At 40.8% G+C, this 12,790-nt stretch overlaps 1 protein-coding gene across 6 annotated transcripts in view; it reads left to right on the forward strand.

The window, feature by feature from the left end:
• The window catches only part of LOC120797388 (adhesion G protein-coupled receptor L3-like), a 212,250-nt gene that overhangs the window by 14,204 nt on the left and 185,256 nt on the right, over window positions 1-12,790 (forward strand). For all 6 annotated transcript variants that reach the window (XM_040141016.1, XM_040141010.1, XM_040141014.1 and 3 more), the window contains exon 2: window positions 9,699-9,784. The gene's annotated coding sequence lies outside the window, so the exon portion shown is untranslated. The remainder of the gene's footprint in view (window positions 1-9,698; window positions 9,785-12,790) is intronic.

Genomic DNA, 12,790 nt, shown 5'->3' on the forward strand with positions numbered 1-12,790 from the left:
CAATCGGAAACCAGAAAATACCCCGACTGTCACCATTTATAGTTTCTGAGACTTATGGAAAGGTTTGCCATTGAGTGCCCCACTATAATGTTACCTACACTGGATAGCTGGAATGAATTATTATGCCCAGTTAAAATGAAATTCGACTCTCTCAGGCCCGATTCATAGATGACCTTACAAAAACAACATACCATAACAGGTAAAAAGCAAAGAGGTCAGAGGGATCACTTGAACTGCTCTGGAAAACGATAACCAAGTTTCTCCATTTCACCAAGTCTACTGACAATTTGAAACCCAGTGCATACTGATAAGAATACAAAAACACAATAGAACAAGGTGTAAAAGGTGTTTAGACCAAGCCTATTGTCACCGAGTGTCACTATTGGAAAATTATGCAAAAATCTGGATTATCTTCTGGGACAAGTTTATTGGGGTGAATAAAACAGTTGTTTTGTTTTCTTGTTGTAGTTGCAACATTCTCAATTAGAAAATAACAGCAAGAGAACAGTGGGAAGATGCTAGCTGCTTCAAAGATCTGGGTTTCCATTAGTATGCAGCTCCCCTTTCAGTTTAACACAGAACAGTGGTAACCACGGCACACTGCTGCTCACCATTATGATTGTTTCTGGTTTCTTATCCCACCTCCACCTCACTTTTTTTTTCCAATGACATAGTAGTCTAATCTCTGTTCAGACGACTAATTTTGACATTTCTGGTGACAGTCTGACATGGTATGTGGGATTTGGGGGGCTTTAGGGGCGCTTTCAGAGTGTAGCGTAAAGGATATTCATACCTTGTTCTGTACCGTCAGCAAATGCACATACTGTAGAACATCCCAGCTTTTCCTTTCTCCTTTTTCTATACAGGCCTTTAATGTAATTAAACACATAAACACACCACGGTACCTACTGCTTCTTTCCCCATCCGTTCACATCAGTCACATTTGCTCATTGCAGGTGACCTGATGAGAATTCGGCCCTTATCACTAGCTGTGCCCAAGGAGAATTGAACACCTATCCACAGCCCATATTGGGACATTAAAGCAGTCGATGGCCACAAGCTATCACATCAGCCCCTAGCATGGAATAATGTAGTGCAGGCTTTCAGTGATAGAAAGATGCCTATCATTCTTTGCGGAGCTTTTACTCTCCTCAGGGCTATGTGTTTAATATGACTCTACAAATGTGATTTAGTGGCCAGATAGCCTTGGGCCTCTGAGGTCGCAGCTTTGGGGACCTCTGGTGTGTAGTATATGGCAACATCGTATATAGGTTAAGGTTATCTTGCTTATGTTGGATAAGTTGTGGAACTAGATTCAGCATAATAAATTCTAACGAAAAAGGTGTGGATAGGATTAGGGTTAGAGAACAGCCACCAAAGCTTTTAGTTTGACCATCAAGGGCAACAAAAACATTCCTAATTCCAGATTATTGTACTATTTTTTAATTTGTTGCTTATCCCTTTGAGCAGTCCTTCCTGCATTTTTCCTGAATGCATTCTCTCACAGAGCATCAAATTCATGCGACATGTTTTCCTTCAAGTCTCATCCCACCCTGTCTATATTCATCCTAGATTCAATTACTTTTTGGTTTCAGCAGAGACTCGTTCTACATTGCTCTCCGATGTGTGTTGCTACCCCACAGATTTATGTTGGCACTGAAGGATGGCTGTCCAATTTTCTGCATGGATAGCAGTGCTGGTGGCATCCTGTGTGTTTTAAAAGCTCTTGTCAGATGTGCATTAAGGACGTATGGACCACACAGCCATGTAATTCTCCCAAACACTGGCCGTTTCTGTCACATTCTGTCATTACCTTGTATATTGCAGTGATTTGTTATATGAGGTCTTTTATCTCAGTTTCTATCTGAAACTGAGTGTCTGTGTATACGTGTGCGTGTGCGCACATTGGTACGCATTGGGCTGTATTTGAAACCATAATTCAGGGACTGTGTCTCAGTACTTAAATTACCCAGATTGCCGGTAAAAAATGTTTTTTATCCCCACCGGTTATTAATTTCAGAGATAATATAAAATTTTACCACCCCAATGGTCACTTCGTTCATCCTTGTAAATGAGGAGTATATGCTAAATTGGAAATTAGTCAGAGCCATTATAACTGTTGTTTTTAATTTTTGCAGAATAACTGATGGTCGAAATTAGTTTTTGGTGATGTTTAGAAAAGGGCAAATGTATCTTTTTCCTTTCAGTGTCTTTTTTTCTGTTGACAGATTTGGCACATACTGGGGATGAATGGAGTAAAACCAGGACCAGTCAGCCACAACATTAAAACCAGTTTCCAGTTTTGTGTGTGTGTGTATGTGTGTATATATATACAGTATGTGTGTGTGTGTATATGTGTATATGTGTATGTATGTATATATATCGAATCAAGTGTTTCCATGCTTTGCCTACATGATGTCATGACTATTCTCAACTATTCACCTATTACGAGCTATAGTTTGACATTAAACCCAATTTTTTGCCTCAATACTCCTATTTATCTCAGAAGAAGCTATCTACAGTAGAAACTGTCGTCAACCTAAATCCGTCACATACCGGTAGAGAGCTAGCCAGCATGGGGCCACACAGCCCATTACTGTGGTGATGCCGTTATAGTTATGTCTTTCTTTGTAGTCACAGTGAAAGGTTGACGTGCCCCCAGATGACCGCCCCCTCCTCACAGGGGTCCTGCGATATCTCGGTTGTCTCCTTCCAGGCCTGAATGGGCACATTGTACTACTGCCCACTGCTGCTCTGCAGACCACTATGTCCTCCACACACACCTGTCAAGCCATGTCCTTGGCGCCTTGGGTGCTGAGACACTCCAGAGCCCCCCTGCTGCACACATGGTTATTGAACCCTTGCACACCCACAAACACACACCTAAAAGCAGTGGTATACGAACAAATAATCACATGTGGTTTCAAAGATCTATGTAAAGACACAGACATGTATACACAGAGACATAAACTATTCACATAAACAGAGCATGCATACATTCGCACACCTCAGCATACGCACACACACACACACACTCAGAGACGCAAGTTTATTGGAAACACATCTCAGTCCCCTCGCCTCTGCCAAGGTTATATTCAGTGTGCAGGTCGGCTTCCAAAATTCATGAAGGGTCAAGTTCCATATTCGTCAGGTTGGGGAGGGCAAGGGCACGGAAGGTTAGCTGGGGTGCACATGCTTGCAGATGGAAACAGGTTTGAGGAGTAAACTGTAACTCGATCCATGTCTTCAATCAGTTGCAGATTTTCTTTTTTTGAGTTGAGAGGGGGACTATTGGGGGCATAGTCAGTGCCCTTCCTTACATATAGCAAATATGTGTGATTTACACAAGTACTGAAATGATTACCTTATTGAAAGGTAATTAATCAGCAACAGTTTTGTTGATTAATTATTTTAGGGCTGAAACAATAAGTACATTTCTCAGTTGACAGAAAATTAATTGCAGCGATTTTGCTCATTCATTAATTGTTAATAGCATTTTTTTTAAGACAGAAATGTCACAAAGTTTTTGTGGTCAGAGCTCCTAAAATGTAAACATTTGCTTGTTTCCTTAGCCTTCTCTGAAAGTAAAATGAATATCTGTGGATTTTGGATCACTGGTCGGACAAAACAAAACATCTGAGGATTTCATCTTGGGCTCTGGGAAATTAGTATGGACATTTTTCATTATTTTATTACATTTTATCGACCAAACCAGCAGCACTCTTCTCAAGTACCTCCTCTCTGTCTCTCTGAGGATCTCTCCATGGCCTTGGCCAGTAACCCTTCACAGAACTAATGTGCCTCTCTGTGTGGCGTTATCATCAGAGAAAAATGCTAAATGGCTGATTGTACATGCACATAACGTGCACCCTCGTGAAAGACCTATGGTGTCAAGTCCCACTTGTGTCAACCATACAATTTTCCCCTCTATTGACTTTTATGTTCTTCTGCAAGGTTGGGCATCATGGTGGGAATATGTATGTATTCCAAATAAAGACAAGCGTGATTATCATAATGATATCCCCCTTGCTAAGGTAAACAGCTCGTGGCCCCAGCAGAGGGGAAAATTGCTGTGGGAATGTATGGCATTTTGGCAGCTTCTTTTTGACGATACATTTCGTGCATTGGGTGTCATAAACATAAAGCCTTTTAAGTACTTGCTTTTAGCTAGGATTGCTGGTGAGATCACGTGATAACAGAAATCTTTTTCTGGCTAAAAAAAAGCAATCTAGGGCCTGAGGACTCCAAAAACATTATATTTACATAAATATTCAAACATATGAGCTTGCATACACCGACGTATAAAAACTTACAACGGAGGTGCCCCGTACCACTCTACCTGAATGCATTATTCTGGAGGCTGTGTGTGTTCATCACTTCTATCTTTTTTACGTTTCCACAGACACAGACAAATGCACACATACAAGAACACATACATGCAGTACATATGAGCCTACAGACTCATATCCCAAGGATCATCCCTTTCCAATTAAGGCCAATTAGGGCCCGTGTATAAGGAAGTCTCCCGGGGAAGGACTGCAGTGTTCCGTGCTGTATGTCCCTCATCACCTCCTCTCATTGGTATGCCAACACAGAGTGCAAGAGAGGAAGAAGAAGTAGGGGGAAAACATCAAGATAATGATAGAGTAGATGTGGGGAGAAGAAAGATGAGGAATAGCAGAGAGGGAGAGGATCCACAACACAAGACAAGTGGCTAATGAGAAAGTGAAGAGGCAGTGAATTAGAGTGAAACTAAAGAATGAGAAAACAGAGATGTAACTATACATAATCTTCCTGCAGTCGCCACCAACCTCAGTCAATTGTTATCAGCTTCCCTGAATTTAATGTGACCCTTGGGGGTAGGGATGCTGCCCATGCATTATAAATGCTGCCCATCGACCTCAGCTGGTAAGCTTTTCCTCCCTTCCAAACGAGCAGCCCCTGACTGGCTATAATTACTTAACAGATGTTAACAGTGCAATATAATCTGTTAAATTTACATTTCAGGAACAAAGGGCTTGTTTGTATTTCATACTTTGATGTAGCGCCGAACTTTTCTCCTTTGCTTTTATCTTTTCAGAGTGTCAGTAGGATTTAAACATTTAAAAAATATACGCAGACTCTTTCTTATGGTGAGAGAGGTGTAAGAGTTACATTCGGTGAAAGTCATGGTATGTTATACTAGAATTGCAGTTTACCTGAGGGTGTAAACGAAATCTTTATGGAGCCTGGGTGTTTCTGTCTCTTAGAGCAGCTCACTTTAAAGTCTGTATAATCTATGAAATAGCTGCAAGTAGTTGAATAAGTACTAACGTGGTATATTGCATGCTTCACACAGGAGTATGTAGCTTACTCAAGGCTGGCTATACCTACAAAAGATACCACCATTTCAATACATATTTCTGTTCATTACCCATATCTCCTTTGCCTTTGGCCTCAGCATGCATAGGCCGGCTTGTCAGTTACAGTGTCACAACCACAGGGTCATTTAATTTAGAGCCCTGCTCCGCCGATTAGGGCTTTTGTTGTGAGCAGCCGTGACTACTGTAACGCGGGTGTTTGGGTCAGCGATGGGCACAATAGCTTAGTTACTCTCGCTGACTTCCTCCCTATTGCCTCTCCCTCTCTTTCTCAGCACATTTTCCACTTGGCTGATAAAATAAGCCAGTCTTTGATGAGCTTTAGGCAGGCCATGGTGCTGTGCCTCAGTAAATGCTTTTATAGAGACACACCACAGGCTGTCAACTTGGATCAGTCATACAGTGGCTGCATGCGTCCAGTGCTTTCTCATATGTTCTATTGTGTCCTGATAGCAGGTTTTTTTGACACACAATGATAAGCTGCCGCTAGAGCTGCTAATGAATTTCAAGAATGCCCTAAAACTACAATATGGAACTTTTCGCCTTGAGGCAGGAAGGGTATTGTTAGTCCTGCCCCGTTTTCTCTTCAGTTGGTCAAATTCGCACCACAGCACCTTTTGTCATGATTACCTGTCTAGCTTGTTGTCAGCCCAAGGCTGAGGGAACCAACAGCTAGAAAGCCAACACAGGACAGAAAAGCAGACAAAAAATAAAAATATAATTAAAAAAAAAAAAAAGTATGATGTTCATTGTTCATTGTGGTTGTGCTTTTGTACGAATCATATTTAGCTTTCCTGTTCGGTTTTGTACTATTTGCGCCACTGTTGTTGCAATGTGCCTTCATTTTAATGTGGAAAGCAGCGACATCAAGTGCTTCATTTGAATGAATAAGAAAAAGTATACTTTCTCTTTCTCACTCTTGCTCTTCAGCAGAGCTGATGCTTCTGCTCCTTCTTTTTTTTCCTATCATTTTTACCGGCAAGTAGCTGGGGAAAAAAACACTCTAGCAGAACGGTTTATTTAGGCAAGGAAAACACACAGCCAAACATGCATACATATGTCATTTGAATATAAGCCAGAGAACGATTATTACTACACATCAGTTGTTTTAAACCCATGATAGCATTCCTCTCTCACCCTCTTTTCGATACTCTTTTTAGTTTTGTTGGAATGTTATAAAGGATGATGAAACTCTTCCAGGGCAGAAAAGCGTTGTTACACCCAACATTAATGTTGGGCGTGGTCAGAAATATGGTCTGATGCACTTGTGACCCAGTGCGGTGATATTCAGAACACTGTATCAATGAATCACATTTGGGGTGTGAAATTAAATTTAGGTTAAAGTTCATGGCGGGGGGTATAGTCAGGCTGCGTTTCATTACAGTGCAATTGAGAAAACACTCCTTTCAGCATCTGAACTAAAACACCAAGTACAGCAGGTGGTGTATCGAAGGAAAGGACCAAAGTAGGCTCTTCCTAGGACCGTTTTTGTGTTAGTGCCTTACAGTTGCTACATACCTCTTCTTTGATTCATGCATTTCAGCAATAGGGAATCATTCACTTATAGATATCAGGTTGTTCTGACTAGCTTACTTGACAGTCCAACAAAAGTCATTCACATCACTTTCTGCTCTGAAATACTGACCAGTTGCATATCTGTAGCAGTCAGTGAAAAGATAAAAACAAAACCACAGTTTTACATCTCTCAGTTTTGTCTCAGAGCAAGCCTTTCCGTAATGTGAAAAACATTTTTTTTTTTTTTTTTTACATTATTTCAGAAGGCTTATATTATGCAATGTAAAACTCTAAAATGTCAGTATGCTGTTCATAAAAGAGCAACAGAGTGGCACGTCTGTTTTTCACGCAGCTCGTCCGGTCAGTCTTTGAAGCTAAGGGTAACGTTAGCTTAAGCAATGCAGAGCTGTCACGAGTAGCATTAGGTGCCATCCGTCCAATGTCAAAAACTTTTAGAGCTGTTATCAATAATAAAATGCCAGTTTTGAATAACATGATTAATATCTACTAAATTATTACATTTTTTCCATACGAACTAGGCAAGCTTACTTATCTAGATGACGTTTCTCTGAGTAGACGGTTAAAACATATTGTCATAAATGATAATATATAATTTTATAATTGTTTTATCAGATTTTATCTACACACAAACAAGATAGCTTTGAGATTATGCTTGTTACACTAGACCACAGATACAGCCTCTAGTTAAAATGACAGGAAATAATCACATAAATAGCAACTGCAGTACTGCTCTGAAAAAAAACAAAATAACAACACAGTCCTGAGTAACTCTGTAATTATGCTTTCATTAATAAGCAGCTTTCGCACACAGTGAAATTGTACGTCTTTAGAATGACCATCCCAGTAATGCTACGAGATTGCCTTAGGTGCCTGGAACTGCCTGGTGTACATTTCTGGTCTGGTCCAACACCCTTTGAAGATAATTTGGAAGCTTCACTTCCCAACTAATGCCAGTAGTTTAACACCAATAATTATAAGAGAGAAGGTTTGAGGTTGGTTCTGATAGCGTCTTTGCTCAGTGAGGAGGACCGGGAAGAGGAGCAGTCAATACGTAGAATTAAAGATCTGTAATATTGCTGCAATTACTGTAAATAAGTTCTGAATAAAAATCAGGATCCAGTGTGAGCAGATGATGAAAGCCAACTACGGCCCATTAAACTGTCCGCGATAAAATTTTTATTTTTCTGTTGTCTGTGAACTCTCACTCCTTCTGTGGTTAGGATTGTTACAAAATGGTGTGATTGTGTTCCTTTCCAAACCCTTCCAGGCCTGCTAAATGACTGGCAGATGCTCTGTTGACCAAACTAGCTTCAGCGGTTCAGCTGAATTGACCTATGGCATCTGCTTTCTCCGTCGAATTTGATCAGATATAATGAACAGCAGATTTGATGAAGGGTGGCCCCAGCACTTGTTTTGCAGCTAAGATTGGTCGACCATTGTACCCAGATGATATTTGGAGGTTTGGTAACATCGCTGAGATTTTTTCCCTTTTGTAGCATGAATTTGGGGGAAAAAAATGGAACTCAGCAAGTTTGGGATCAGTGACACGCATGCACAATATCAAACCTGATGGCAGAACGCAATTTCTTTTTTTCAATTTTGTTTGACTGTGCTTTGTTTATGACTTTTTATGGACTTAGAAAGTAATTTCTAAAGCATGTTCCAATGCTTTTAAAAGACATGTTGACATGAAACTGACAACTCAAATAGTTTGGTGTAAAAAAAGGTCTTTTTAATTCTCTCAAATCCAATATCTACCCAATTTGCATAGTAAACACAGTACCACTGATTAATCCTTTTTAATTTTGGCTTATTATTCAAGACCCTAACCTGCTACAGACACCTCAATTACAAAAGTGTTGGTGCTCATCACTTTTATTATTGCAGGTGAGAATTAATTAGAAAACATGTAAAGATATTTTGCATTGCAATAAGGAAAGGGATTAGGTAAAGAAGAAACATTCTTTTCAGTTTCACTGAATCCGTTTTTGAATTTACCTCTGTGAAACTGTACATGTAGCCCAGTAATTCAGCCATAATTAATCTTAACCCCTTCAAATGTGCACACTCGTATCAGCCCAGCTAAGCTTTATATTGATCATGATCAGTGGAAAATGTAATGAGTTGAGTGACATGAAGGCTAAAAGAGAGAAAGTGGGATATGTAAAAGATGGATTGAAACAAAGGCTAAGAGGTAGAGTAGAGGAGAAAAAATGTGGATGATGGGAAAACGAGATGGTGCAAAAGGTGACCGAGGGAGGCAGTCATCAAAATGCTAATGTTGTATGGGATATTTACTGCAGAGTGTTAATGCAGTTTAAAACAGGCTCTTTGTCCTGCGGCCCATCACCAAGCCCCTGTTGGGCCCTAATAAATCAGCCATTAAAAGCTGATGTGACCTGAATAGCACTTCATACAGCAGCAATACGGCTCTATCACCAGTGTGGGAACCAGACAACAGCTGAAAAATTTATGAAGATGCCACCTAATAATGGTTGTCCCAGACAAGAGACCAAAATATAAAGTTTATGTGTAAAGTGACTATGATAAACTAACACTTCAGGCATTAAAAAGTGATTATTTTTTATGGTCGTTTTTTTTTTTTTTTTTTGGTTTTTTTTTTTTAAGTAAATCTAAGTCTTAGATGTGCATAGGCCTATTACAGTGGCCTCAAGTCATGTTGGCAGACATTAAAATGTCCCCCTGCAGGACCGTTTGAAGAACCAGTGTTGCCATGTTTTACCGGCGCAACACTGCCCTGTTCTCTACCCTAACCTCTTCCCTCTCTGTGTTTCCTTCCAGAACAGAACATGGTTTTATTATCTGGCATGTGATACACTGGATTTGTGAGGAGAACACTCGAGAATCACACTCCTTCTCACGCCAAGGTATTGTACAATTTTATCTCTATTTCTGACAGCATCAGGCCTGACAAAACCGAGCTGAGAATATCTCATTACAATTCATGAATGCACAGTAGATTGCAGATTAGGTAGACAAGAAGTTTGCCCCCAACACAGCGCAATAATGAAGACCATTCATGGGGGCCAACTGGGCTTGTTCTTTGTGTGCAATAGGATGTTTATGAAACTGATTCACGATACGTGCTCATCCTCATATGCAAATCTGCGGGACATCACTGGTAAGCCTTTAATTTCTGCCGCCAGCGACGAGGAGGGCTTTTTGAGTTGGTAACCATACGTATCTACCAAGCATGTTTGGATTTCATTCCCCGATGCAAATTATGTTTTCGGTGTAATCATGCAAAAGCGCAGCTGGCTTCCATTTCTCCACGCCTCAAGCCTCTTGCTCCCTGCACACCTTCCCACCCTCCACCCCTTAACCACCAAAACCTTCACGCTCCGGGCTCTTTCTCCTCTCCCTCCCTGCCTGTTTGTCATTGTTGTCCTCTATAGCCCTGTGTTTGCTCTCTGCTTCTTGTACTTATCTTTTTTTTTCCTCTTTCCTTGCTCACTTGTCATGCCAGCTAAAGCCCTCCCTTCCTCAGCGTATTGACACACACACCTCCCTCACACCAACCCTCTCTATACTGAACGGAGCCACTAGCCCTGGTGCCTCCTGTGGTGAGGCTGGATTGAATTCAATTAGGGAGATTGTTTGCCCTCCACAGTTTACTGGTGGGCTCTGTAGATGATAGGTTTCACTGCTCACTCACACACACACCTACACACACAAACAAACCCTTCTTCATCCATCTAGCCTGTTTCCCCTCCATCTGACATAATGCAGCCACCCCTCCTTTCCTCGTTTCCTAACGACTTCCTTGTGGCAGTGCATTTTTTTTTTTTTGTGTGTGTGTGCAGACATTGTTTGCACTTTTCGAGGCCCTGTTCATGTTTTTATGTTATTTTACGACAATGTATTCAACAAGATCAGGGCATAAAAACCGATACTGTGGGAGAACGTGTATTATCACCTTTTTGATGAGACTACACGGGCTCATATTCTTCATTTGACTGTTTCAGCAGGGATGATGGGACGGGAGTTTTCAGAGGAGAATAATTGGGAACTATGTTTGAGCTCAATCCCAGCAACTACGCACAATTTCCAGGATAATCCCATTTTTAGAATTAATTTGCCAGTTCCCAGGCATATCTGGCACCGAAGAAAGGACAGTAAATGTTGCTGACATAGGAGTAATGGTCACGTTAGTTGCAAGGTGAAAATAGAATTGTGCTGTCATTTGAATAACATCGACAGCGGGCGGTAGTTGTGCGTGGCGCCGTCCGGTGCTTTTTAGATATGAAGTGTGAATCTGGTACAGACATAATGGCCTTGCTCTTTTATTCTGTGTAGAACCCCGGTGCTACGACTTGTCCTTCCAACCCGCTGCTTTCCTGCAGATGTCACGCTGCGTGACCGTATACGGGTGCTTATCAGATATCAGATACTGTATTAGCTCTGAAAGATGTCAAAAGAATTAAAAGCTGGGAATCACTTTGATAATAAATATCCCAATGCACCCCGACATGGAATTACAAGTTTCATTTGATGCACCTTGTTTTGCCTGATTTGTGATCATTTTGTATTAAGTCCAATCAACTTCAGGGGGATCGTTTTGGGCTAAGGAAAGCAAAAATCCTTCTTCATTTACAAGCAAAATATTTTTGCAATAGTATAGTGAGAGATATCTGGAATTAAGCTGTAAAGGATATTATTTAAGCAAGATCTTTAATTTGAAATACCTAGAAACCTGTTTAACTATATCACTTCTTTTCAGCCTTGTTAGAGCATGTGGACCTCAGCAGCCTCCAACAAGGCTTTGCATACCCAACACGGTTGCCCATAGCATCCACCTCTCAAGTTAGTTTGACCATAGTGGCCAGTGATGACATTAGCCCCGCCGAAGCTTTGGTTCTGTTATCTTAAAGCCCTGCCATTTGTTTTCATAGTGCGATCCTGCCCGAAACTGCTTGAAATGATGCAAAATAGGTCGTTTGAATGGGAAGGGAGTGAAATCCTTTGGCCGATGTCAGCAGTGTTCTTGAATTTGAATCCTATCCAGAGGTAGTTGACTTTGCACGTCTTTGTTGTTGCTGTTGCCCTGTTACTTGGGTAACTACGCTCAGCACCAAAGCAGCCTGGCTCAAGGATACCAGCATCAAAACCCTCTAAATGACCAAATAATTTTAAAGGCACACATTTCTTGATGTAGAGCACAGCTGATAATGAGAAATTTGTTGACCCTTTGTGCAAATTGCTGTTGTCAAGACAACAGCAACCTGCTGGAAATATATTTGCTCAGACATGTTTGTGGTCATTCTGTCCCAATAGATCGGGAGTTCATGTGAGAACACTCCTGCAGCTGCATTAAAATGTCACTTAGCCACCTCCTCATCACTTTTATACGTGTAAACTGGTTAAAGGATGAACCTGGTGCAAAAATACTATGTGTTTATGTGCCAGATCTTCCAAATTATCTGGTTATTATTGATTTTAACCGCAAGCAAATTAACATTCATTCATTTATTTGCTCTTAGAATCATAATGGAGTAGCATTATTTAGGCCACTTGTGTATGACTGCCTCTGTTTGAATAAATTAAAGGTAGATTCACACAACAGCACGCCACACTAGGACATTTATTTCCTTTTATTTGGGCTAATGTTTTGTTCTGAACTTAAGGCAGCTGTAAGTGTAATAGTCAGTGTTATTGACGTCTTCAGGAGATATATTTTTCTGTGTGTATGGCGGTCATGCTTGATCAGCATGTAAATGTATGTCAGCTTCCGTGTGTGTATACATACAGTAAATGTGTATGTAGTTCTGCTGAATTTGGTGTTTGCAGAGACACTGTGCATGTCTTCCCCCTCCACGTCTTCCAATACAATATTCATGTCTTCAGTGGCCCTTCATCACTCTCCTCAACTGCAT

This window comes from Xiphias gladius, chromosome 12 (assembly GCF_016859285.1).
Source record: "Xiphias gladius isolate SHS-SW01 ecotype Sanya breed wild chromosome 12, ASM1685928v1, whole genome shotgun sequence".
In the NCBI taxonomy this organism is placed as follows: domain Eukaryota; kingdom Metazoa; phylum Chordata; class Actinopteri; order Istiophoriformes; family Xiphiidae; genus Xiphias; species Xiphias gladius.